Source organism: Oncorhynchus masou, unplaced genomic scaffold (genome assembly GCF_036934945.1).
Source record: "Oncorhynchus masou masou isolate Uvic2021 unplaced genomic scaffold, UVic_Omas_1.1 unplaced_scaffold_9731, whole genome shotgun sequence".
Taxonomy (NCBI): Eukaryota; Metazoa; Chordata; class Actinopteri; order Salmoniformes; family Salmonidae; genus Oncorhynchus; species Oncorhynchus masou.
The window spans coordinates 1-10,207 of NW_027016241.1; the positions used below are offsets into that span (position 1 = coordinate 1).

At 49.2% G+C, this 10,207-nt stretch overlaps 1 pseudogene; it reads left to right on the plus strand.

Moving 5' to 3' along the window:
- Positions 1-3,057: 3,057 nt before the first annotated feature.
- Positions 3,058-4,373, plus strand: LOC135538501 (death domain-containing membrane protein NRADD-like; annotated as a pseudogene).
- Positions 4,374-10,207: the final 5,834 nt, after the last annotated feature.

Genomic DNA, 10,207 nt, shown 5'->3' on the forward strand with positions numbered 1-10,207 from the left:
TTTGGGGGGGTGACTGAGTCAGGGGCTGTAGAAGGAGTAAGGAGGGGTTTGGGGGGGGTGACTGAGTCAGGGGCTGTAATGAGTAAGGAGGGGTTTGGGGGGTGACTGAGTCAGGGGCTGTAGAAGGAGTAAGGAGGGGTTTGGGGGGGGGGTGGTGACTGAGTCAGGGGCTGTAGAAGGAGTAAGGAGGGGTTTGGGGGGACTGAGTCAGGGGCTGTGTAGAAGGAGTAAGGAGGGGTTTGGGGGGTGGTGACTGAGTCAGGGGCTGTAGAAAGGAGTAAGGAGGGGTTTGGGGGGGTGACTGAGTCAGGGGCTGTAGAAGGAGTAAGGGAGGGGTTTGGGGTTTGGGGGACTGAGTCAGTGGCTGTAGAAGGAGTAAGGAGGGGTTTGGGGGGGGACTGAGTCAGGGGCTGTAGAAGGAGTAAGGAGGGGTTTGGGGGGGGACTGAGTCAGGGGCTGTAGAAGGAGTAAGGAGGGGTTTGGGGGGTGACTGAGTCAGGGGCTGTAGAAGGAGTAAGGAGGGTTTGGGGGGGGTGACTGAGTCAGGGCTGAAGGAGTAAGAGGGGTTTGGGGTTTGGGGGGGACTGAGTCAGGGGCTGTAGAAGGAGTAAGAGGGGTTCAGGGGGGACTGTCAGGGGCTGCAGAGTAAGATAAGTGACTGAGTCAGGCTGAAGAGTCAGGGCTGTGGGGGGACTGTAGGGGGGTATAGGAGGAGGAGGGGTTTAGGGACTGGAGTCAGTCAGAAGGAGTAATAAAAGAGGCTGAATAATAACATGACTGGAGTAAGGAGGGGTTTGCGGGGACTGACAGCTTGGGCAGAAAGGGGTGAGAGGAGGGGGGCTGGTAGCTGACTGGGTCGGGGGGCTGGAGCTGACTGGGTCGGGGGCTGGTAGCTGACTGGGTCGGGGACTGGGTCGGGGCTGACTGGGTGAGGGGCTGATATTTAACTGGGTCAGAGGCTGGTAGCTCAGAGAGGGGGGCTGGTAGCTGACTGGGTGGGGGGGCCGATATTTAACTGGGCAGAGAGGGGCTGGTAGCTGACTGGGTGGGGGGCTGATATTTAACTGGGTCAGAGGGGGCTAGCTGACTGGGTCAGAGGGGCTGATATTAACTGGGTCAGTGGGGGGGGTAGCTGACTGGGTCAGAGGGGGCTGGGAGCTGACTGGGTTAGAGGTGGGGGGGGGGGTGGTAGCTGACTGGGTCAGAGGGGGCTGGGAGCTGACTGGGTCAGAGGGGGCTGGATTACATTTGGCAACAAGATCATAATTCAGATAGCTGGTAGTGGGAGCTGAATGGGTCAGAGGGGGGCTGGGAGCTGGCAGGCCCTCACAGGCTGGATTACATTTGGCAACAAGATCATAATTCAGATAGCTGGTAGTGTTATCAAATATGTTCACTGTTTGTGACTGTGTGACTGTGTGACTGCATCAACTGTAGGTATGAAAGCCCTCACATTCTATACACAGTCATTGACTTATTACAAAAAAACATTGTGCCAATGGTAGATGTGTCAAGGCCCTTGATTTGATGTTGAGACGGGGATAAGGACAGGACAGACATGCAGAGACGGGGATAGGGACAGGGCAGACATGTTGAGACGGGGATAGGGACAGGGCAGACATGCAGAGACGGGGATAGGGACAGGGCAGACATGCAGAGACGGGGATAGGGCAGACATGCAGAGACGGGGATAGGGACAGGGCAGACATGCTGAGACGGGGATAGGGACAGGGCAGACATGTTGAGACAGGGATAGGGACAGGGCAGACATGTTGAGACAGGGATAGGGACAGGGCAGACATGCAGAGACGGGGATAGGGACAGGGCAGACATGCTGAGACGGGGATAGGGACAGGGCAGACATGTTGAGACGGGGATAAGGACAGGGCAGACATGCAGAGACGGGGATAGGGACAGGGCAGACATGTTGAGACGGGGATAAGGACAGGGCAGACATGCAGAGACGGGGATAGGGACAGGGCAGACATGCTGAGACGGGGATAAGGACAGGGCAGACATGCAGAGACGGGGATAGGGACAGGGCAGACATGCAGAGACGGGGATAGGGACAGGGCAGACATGCAGAGACGGGGATAGGGACAGGGCAGACATGCAGAAGACGGGGATAGGGACAGGGCAGACATGTTGAGACGGGGATAAGGACAGGGCAGACATGCTGAGACGGGGATAGGGACAGGGCAGACATGCAGAGACGGGGATAGGGACAGGGCAGACATGCAGAGACGGGGATAGGGACAGGGCAGACATGTTGAGACGGGGATAGGGACAGGGCAGACATGTTGAGACGGGGATAGGGACAGGGCAGACATGTTGAGACAGGGATAGGGACAGGGCAGACATGCTGAGACAGGGATAGGGACAGGGCAGACATGCAGAGACGGGGATAGGGACAGGGCAGACATGTTGAGACGGGGATAAGGACAGGGCAGACATGCTGAGACGGGGATAGGGACAGGGCAGACATGCTGAGACGGGGATAGGGACAGGGCAGACATGTTGAGACGGGGATAGGGACAGGGCAGACATGTTGAGGCGGGGATAGGGACAGGGCAGACATGTTGAGACGGGATAGGGACAGGGCAGACAAGTTGAGACGGGATAGGGACAGGGCAGACATGTTGAGACGGGGGATAAGGACAGGGCAGACATGCTGAGACGGGGATAGGGACAGGGCAGACATGCTGAGACGGGGGATAGGGACAGGGCAGACATGTTGAGACGGGGATAGGGACAGGGCAGACATGCAGAGACGAAGGATAGGGACAGGGCAGACATGCAGAGCGGGGGATAGGGACAGGGCAGACATGCTGAGACGGGGGATAGGGACAGGGCAGACATGCAGAGACGGGGGGATAGGGACAGGGCAGACATGTTGAGACGGGGATAGGGACAGGGCAGACATGCTGAGACGGGGATAGGGACAGGGCAGACATGCTGAGACGGGGATAAGGACAGGGCAGACATGCAGAGACGGGGATAGGGACAGGGCAGACATGCAGAGACGGGGATAGGGACAGGGCAGACATGCAGAGACGGGGATAGGGACAGGGCAGACATGCAGAGACGGGGATAAGGACAGGGCAGATATGTCAAGTGGCCCCCTTCTATCCTTAGTGTTTCCTCCATGGTTCAGTGGTTCTCTAATCAACAGTCTCCCATCTCTCTCCAACCAACAGATAAGAAGCTCCACATCCTGTCTCGTCCCCCTGAGTCTGACGGCCCTCTGGCCGCTCCTCGCCTGCCTGGGTTGGTGAAGGATGGAGAGGAGGCCAGCCCTGCCCCTGGAGGAGGAGCAGCCCCAGGGCCCCCGGGTTCACCCCTCAGGATGATGGGAGCAGCAACCACATCCTGGTCTACGTATCTGTTCTGGCTGCTGTGGTGCTGGGCCTGCTGCTCTACGTGGCCTACAAGTGGTGAGTTGACAGGAGACACGCTGCCGTCTCATTGGCTGCATCTTGAAGCACTGCATTGGTGTGAGCATTGGCTGGAGAGAGTTGTTCAATGCATGACGGGGGTGGAGAATTGTTTGCAAACCTTTGGATTGGCGTCATGTATTTCCGTTGTAGGTTGTGATAAAGTGATCCTGTTGTTATGTGTAGTAAACAGTGTAAAAGTGTTTCCTGCCATGTCTCGTCAGCTGGACGTCGTATAAGCAGAAGCAGGCGTTGAGTAAAGCACGCGCTGCAGAGCTGGGGACGTGTCCTGAAGGAGAAAAACTCCACAGTGACAGCGGCGTGTTCCTGGACTCACACAGCCTGCAGGAGGGCCAACCAAGTAAAGGTAACAAACAAACAGCCACGACTACACCACAATTAACCTCACTGCACTACACTGTTACCTGAGTGAGAACAGAAGCCCTAAATAAATACATGTTCTAATCTCTCTCAATGTAGAGCACATTTAGCATTTATCAGACACTCTTATCCAGAACAACTTAGACGTCTTTTTTCTTATTGGCTTTTCTCATCTATTACAACTGTTGAATGGACTTGTGACGATCTGTGTCTGTTGTGTATTCTACCCCAGTAGTAAGAGGGACAGTAAGCAGGACGGCCGGGGTCTGTACATCAACCTGCCCCCCCCACAGACAGGAGGGAGGTGGAGCGTCTGCTCCAGGAGGGGAGCGGGGGCCGCAGAGGCTCCTGGAGGACCCTGGGGGCCGCGCTGGGCCACGAGCCCGAGCAGATGGACCTGTTTGGGCACGGCGAGGCCCCTGTACACACCCTCCTTCCAACTGGGCTCAGCAGGAGGGCTCCACTCTGGGGCTTCTGTGCTCGGCGCTGGCCCGCATCGAGAGGGCCCGACGTAGCCGCCGCCTCACCTGCCCTGCCCAGGGGGTGTCTGTGGTCTGAGGAAGGAGCCATGGTTGGTCCCAAATGGCACCCTTATTCCCTATATAGTGCACTACTGGTAAGCTAAAGGTCAAAAGTAGTGCACTATGTAGGGTGCCACAGAGCCTTCCTCATGAGCCTGATAAGACTGGGTGGCATTCATTAGGAACCAAACGCAAGAAAACGGACTGAATCAGGGAGTGACGACCTGAACTTGAACCAATAAGAAATGTTTGTTTTCCGTTGCGAAACATACTGCTGCGGTGTGTACTAATGAATATGACCCTGTGGACATAGGAGAGGATGGATGGGGCAAACAGCCCTCCCTTCTCGCCCAGTGGGATGGCATGGCATGCCAGGAGGTACTCTTGCCTGCCACATAATGCCTCAGACCTTTGAACTGAAGAGGATAGTGGAAGTGTTGTTGCTGGCTCGTTGAGCTGGTTCATCCTCTATTGGAAATGTACAGTATATCCCCCATTCTTCCAGTATATATATATATTTTACCATACTTGTGTATAATCTGCCCAAGCGTTCTAGGAATGGGTATTTATTTGCAGCAATGTCAGAAGGATCCACTCTCTTCCCTGATTTGTTTTGCAGCAATGTGAGGAGGATGCACAACAGCTGACCGTAACTAACTGAACAGGCATGGGAATGAAATACTCTGTAGAATATTCTTTACAACTATGAAATAAAGGCATTCTGTTCATATTAACAATCAGTTGTGAATTTTAAGACCTTTGTAAATATTTGATCATAGATTCATTGTAATATAGTGTTAGCAAGGTTTTCAAGCGTGAAGGGGCAATCGCAAACATCTTTGACTGAGGATGCATGTCTCTCTCTCTCTCTCAGCTTCTCCATCTTAAAGACATTGAGAGGCCTCAAATCAGTGAAGTACTATCAGCGTTGCTCGTCACTGCCTTTCTCCTATCATGGTTTCTGGTGTGGCTGGCTATCCAGAACATTATCGTTATGGAACAATCAATCACTTATTCTTGTCTATATTCCAATGTCATGGTGTGTGTTTTTCTAAGACGTCGTTTCATATAATAAATTGCTTTTGAAGGTGTGAGTGAGAGTCAAACGGTGCTCTCTGAGCTTGTTGTGTTACATGCTCTGACAAGAACAGTGGTTTCTGTCCTACCCGAACGGAAAAGCAAGCAGCTACCTGCTCTGTGGTAGTTTATTCTGGAGATAATCAATGGCCGTCTTTGTTTGTCTCAGTCACCTAACTGAACAGGGTGTGACTTGTAACAAATTAAACAAGTATGTGGTCATGTCAGAGGAAAGTATGGAAGACTTCCATTTACAGTTGAAGTCGGAAGTTTACATACACTTAGGTTGGGGTCATTAAAACTCATTTTTCAACCACTCCACAACTTTCTTGTTAACAAACTATAGTTTTGGCAAGTTGGTTAGGACATCTACTTTGTGCATGACACAAGTAATTTTTACAACAATTGTTAACAGACAGATTATTTCACTTATAATTCACTGTATCACAATTCAAGTGGGTCAGAAGTTTACATACACTAAGTTGACTGTGCCTTTACACAGCTTGAAAATTCCAGAAAATGATGTCATGGCTTTAGAAGCTTCTGATAGGCAAACTGACATCATTTGAGTCAATTGAGGAGTACCTGTGGATGTATTTCAAGGCCTACCTTCAAATTCAGTGCCTCTTTGCTTGACATCATGGAAACATTAAAGAAATCAGCCAAATGTTTTTAGACCTCCACAAGTCTGGTTCTTCCTTGAGAGCAATTTCCAAACGCCTGAAGGTACCCCGTTCATCTGTACAAACAATAGTACGCAAGTATAAACACTACGGACCACGCAGCCGTCATTCCGCTCAGGAAGGAGACGCGTTCTGTCTCCTAGAGCTGAACGTACTTTGGTGCGAAAGTGCAAATCAATCCCAGAACAACAGGTACTTGTGAAGATGCTGGAGGAAACAGGTACAAAAGTATCTATATCCACAGTAAAACAAGTCCTATATCGACATAACCTGAAAGGCCACTCAGCAAGGAAGAAGCCACTGCTCCAAAACCGCAATAAAAAAAGAGACTACGGTTTGCAACTGCACATGGGGACAAAGATCGTACTTTTTGGAGAAATGTCCTCTGGTCTGATGAAACAGAAAGAGTGTGGTTGGCCATATTGACCATCGTTATGTTTGGAGGACAAATGGGGAGGCTTGCAAGCCGGAGAACACCATCCCAACCGTGAAGCACGGGGGTGGCAGCATCATGTTGTGGGGGTGCTTTGCTGCAGGAGGGACTGGTGCACTTCAAAAAATAGATGGCTTCATGAGGCAGGAAAATGATGTGGATATATTGAAGCAACATCTCGAGACATCAGTCAGGAAGTTCAAGCTTGGACGCAAATGGGTCTTCCAACTGGACAATGACTCCAAGCATACATCCAAAGTGGTGGCAAAATGGCTTAAGGACAGCAAAGTCAAGGTCTTGGAGTGGCCAATACAAAGCCCTGACCTCAATTCCATAGAAACTTTGTGGGCAGAACTGAAAAAGCGTGTGCGAGCAAGGAGGCCTACAAACCTGACTCAGTTGCACCAGCTCTGTCAGGAGGAATGGGCCAAAATTCACCCAACTTATTGTGGGACGCATGTGAAAGGCTACCAAAAACGTTTGAACCAAGTTAAACAATTTAAAGGCAATGCTACCAAATTCTAATTGAGTGTATGTAAACTTCTGACCCACTGGCAATGTGATGAAATAAATAAAAGCTGAAATAAATCTCACTACTTTTGACATTTCACATTCTTAAAATAAAGTGGTGATCCTAACTGACATAAGACAGGAATTTTTACTCTGATTAAATGTCAAGAATTGTGAAAAACTGAGTTTAAACTTCCAACTTCAACTGTAACTCTCGCCATTAGTACTGAATCTGAGGAGACTTCCATTTAACTCTCCCCATTAGTGCTGAATCTGAGGAGACTTCCATTTAACTCTCCCCATTAGTATTGAATCTGAGGAGACTTCCATTTAACTCTCCCCATTAGTTCTGAATCTGAGGAGACTTCCATTTAACTCTCCTCATTAGTACTGAATCTGAGGAGACTTCCATTTAACTCTCCTCATTAGTACTGAATCTGAGGAGACTTCCATTTAACTCTCCCCATTAGTGCTGAATCTGAGGAGACTTCCATTTAACTCTCCCCATTAGTACTGAATCTGAGGAGACTTCCATTTAACTCTCCTCATTAGTGCTGAATCTGAGGAGACTTCCATTTAACTCTCCCCATTAGTACTGAATCTGAGGAGACTTCCATTTAACTCTCCCCATTAGTACTGAATCTGAGGAGACTTCCATTTAACTCTCCTCATTAGTACTGAATCTGAGGAGACTTCCATTTAACTCTCCCCATTAGTGCTGAATCTGAGGAGACTTCCATTTAACTCCCCCATTAGTACTGAATCTGAGGAGACTTCCATTTAACTCTCCCCATTAGTATTGAATCTGAGGAGACTTCCATTTAACTCTCCCCATTAGTACTGAATCTGAGGAGACTTCCATTTAACTCTCCCCATTAGTACTGAATCTGAGGAGACTTCCATTTAACTCTCCCCATTAGTATTGAATCCGAGGAGACTTCCATTTAACTCTCCCCATTAGTACTGAATCTGAGGAGACTTCCATTTAACTCTCCCCATTAGTACTGAATCTGAGGAGACTTCCATTTAACTCTCCCCATTAGTACTGAATCTGAGGAGACTTCCATTTAACTCTCGCCATTAGTACTGAATCTGAGGAGACTTCCATTTAACTCTCACCATTAGTACTGAATCTGAGGAGACTTCCATTTAACTCTCCCCATTAGTACTGAATCTGAGGAGACTTCCATTTAACTCTCCTCATTAGTACTGAATCTGAGGAGACTTCCATTTAACTCTCCCCATTAGTACTGAATCTGAGGAGACTTCCATTTAACTCTCCCCATTAGTACTGAATCTGAGGAATATAATTCTATACTAGGAATAAGTGAATTTGTTTTTCCACAGAATGATCAGAGGGCACATATGGAGATGTCATAATAATTTACAGTTATTACATGTTGGTCTTGAATCATAATACAACTCTATGACAGTTTTATTAAATATTCCTCAATTAAACCACTTGACGGGTCACACAGTTAAGAGGTTTGTATTTAGGGGGGTATTTAAAGGGTTTGGGGCAGAGACAGTATTAGGAGGGTAATTAAAGGGTTTGGGGCAGAGACAGTATTAGGAGGGTATTTAAAGGGTTTGGGGCAGAAACAGTATTAGGAGGGTATTTAAAGGGTTTGGGGCAGAGACAGTATTAGGAGGGTATTTAAAGGGGTTGTGACAGAGACAGTATTAGGAGGGTATTTAAAGGGTTTGGGACAGAGACAGTATTAGGAGAATATTTAAAGGGTTTGGGGCAGAGACATTATTAGGAGGGTATTTAAAGGGGTCGGGACAGAGACAGTATTACATAAGTCTTCACCCAACCTGTTTTTTAAGATATGCTTTCCCTTTCCTTGAGATTCCTGCTCCCTCCCTCCCCTCCATCCCAACCCCCTCCTCCACGACTTCTACTCACTCTGTCCTCAGCTGAAATCTGTTCATGATTTCTCTCTCTGCCTTTACTCTGTGCCCTAAGTGGGAGCAGGCCTGCGTCTCTCCAGCAGGGCCCGGGGCAGGCAGCGTTCCATGATTTCTCTCTCTGTCTTTACTCTGTGCTCTAAGTGGGAGCAGGCCTGCGTCTCTCTCTAGCAGGGCCTGGGGCAGGCAGCGTTCTATGTCGTCATGGACACCAGACACTCCAGCTTAACTGCGGCCTGGAGCACACAGGCATGGGGCTGCGGAATGCACATTAACTCAGAGTGGGATGGAGGGGGGGGGGGACCCGATACCCTATATAGTGCACTTCTTTAAGCCAGGACCATAGGGGTCTGTTCCCTATATAGTGCACTTCTTTTGTCCAGATCCCTATGGGTCCCATTTGAAATTTAGGGTGCCATTTGGGATGCAAGTCAGAGGCTCTCTGCCAGAAATGTTCCATACGCACAAAAAGCTAATTTCTCTAAATGTTTTTGCACAAATTTGTTTACATCCCTGATAGTAAGCACTTCCTTTTTGCCAAGATAATCCATCCACCTGACAAGTGTGGAATATCAAGGTCATTACACAGGTGCACCTTGTGCTGGGGACAATAAAAGGCCACTCTAAAATGTTCTGTTTTGTCACACATCACAATGTCACAGTTGTCTCAAGTTTTGAAAGAGCGTGCAATTGGCACACTGACTGCAGGAATGTCCACCAGAGCTGTTGCCAGAGAATAGAATGTTAATTTCGCTACCATAAACTGCCTCCAACGTGGTTTAAGAGAACAACCGCAGACTACATGTCCATGCATTGTGTAGGCGAGCGGTTTGCTGTTGTGAACAGAGTGCCCCATGGTGGCGGTGGGGTTATAGTACGAGCAGGCATAAGCTGTGGACAACAAACAAAATTGCATTTTATGCAGAGATACCGTGACGAGATCATGAGGCCCATTGTCGTGCCATGTTTCAGCATGATAACGCACGGCCCCATGTCGCAAGGATCTGTACACCATTCCTGGAGGCTGAAAATGTTCCATTTTTTTCATGTTCTATATACTCACCAGACATGTCACCCATTGAGCATGTTTGGGATGCTCTGTATCGATGTGTACGACAGCATGTTCCAGTTCCCACCAATATCCAGCAACTTTGCACAGCCATTGAAGAGGAGTGCAACAACATTCCACAGGCCACAATCAACAGCCTGATACACTATGTGAAGGAGATGTGTTGTGCTGCATGAGGCAAATGGTGT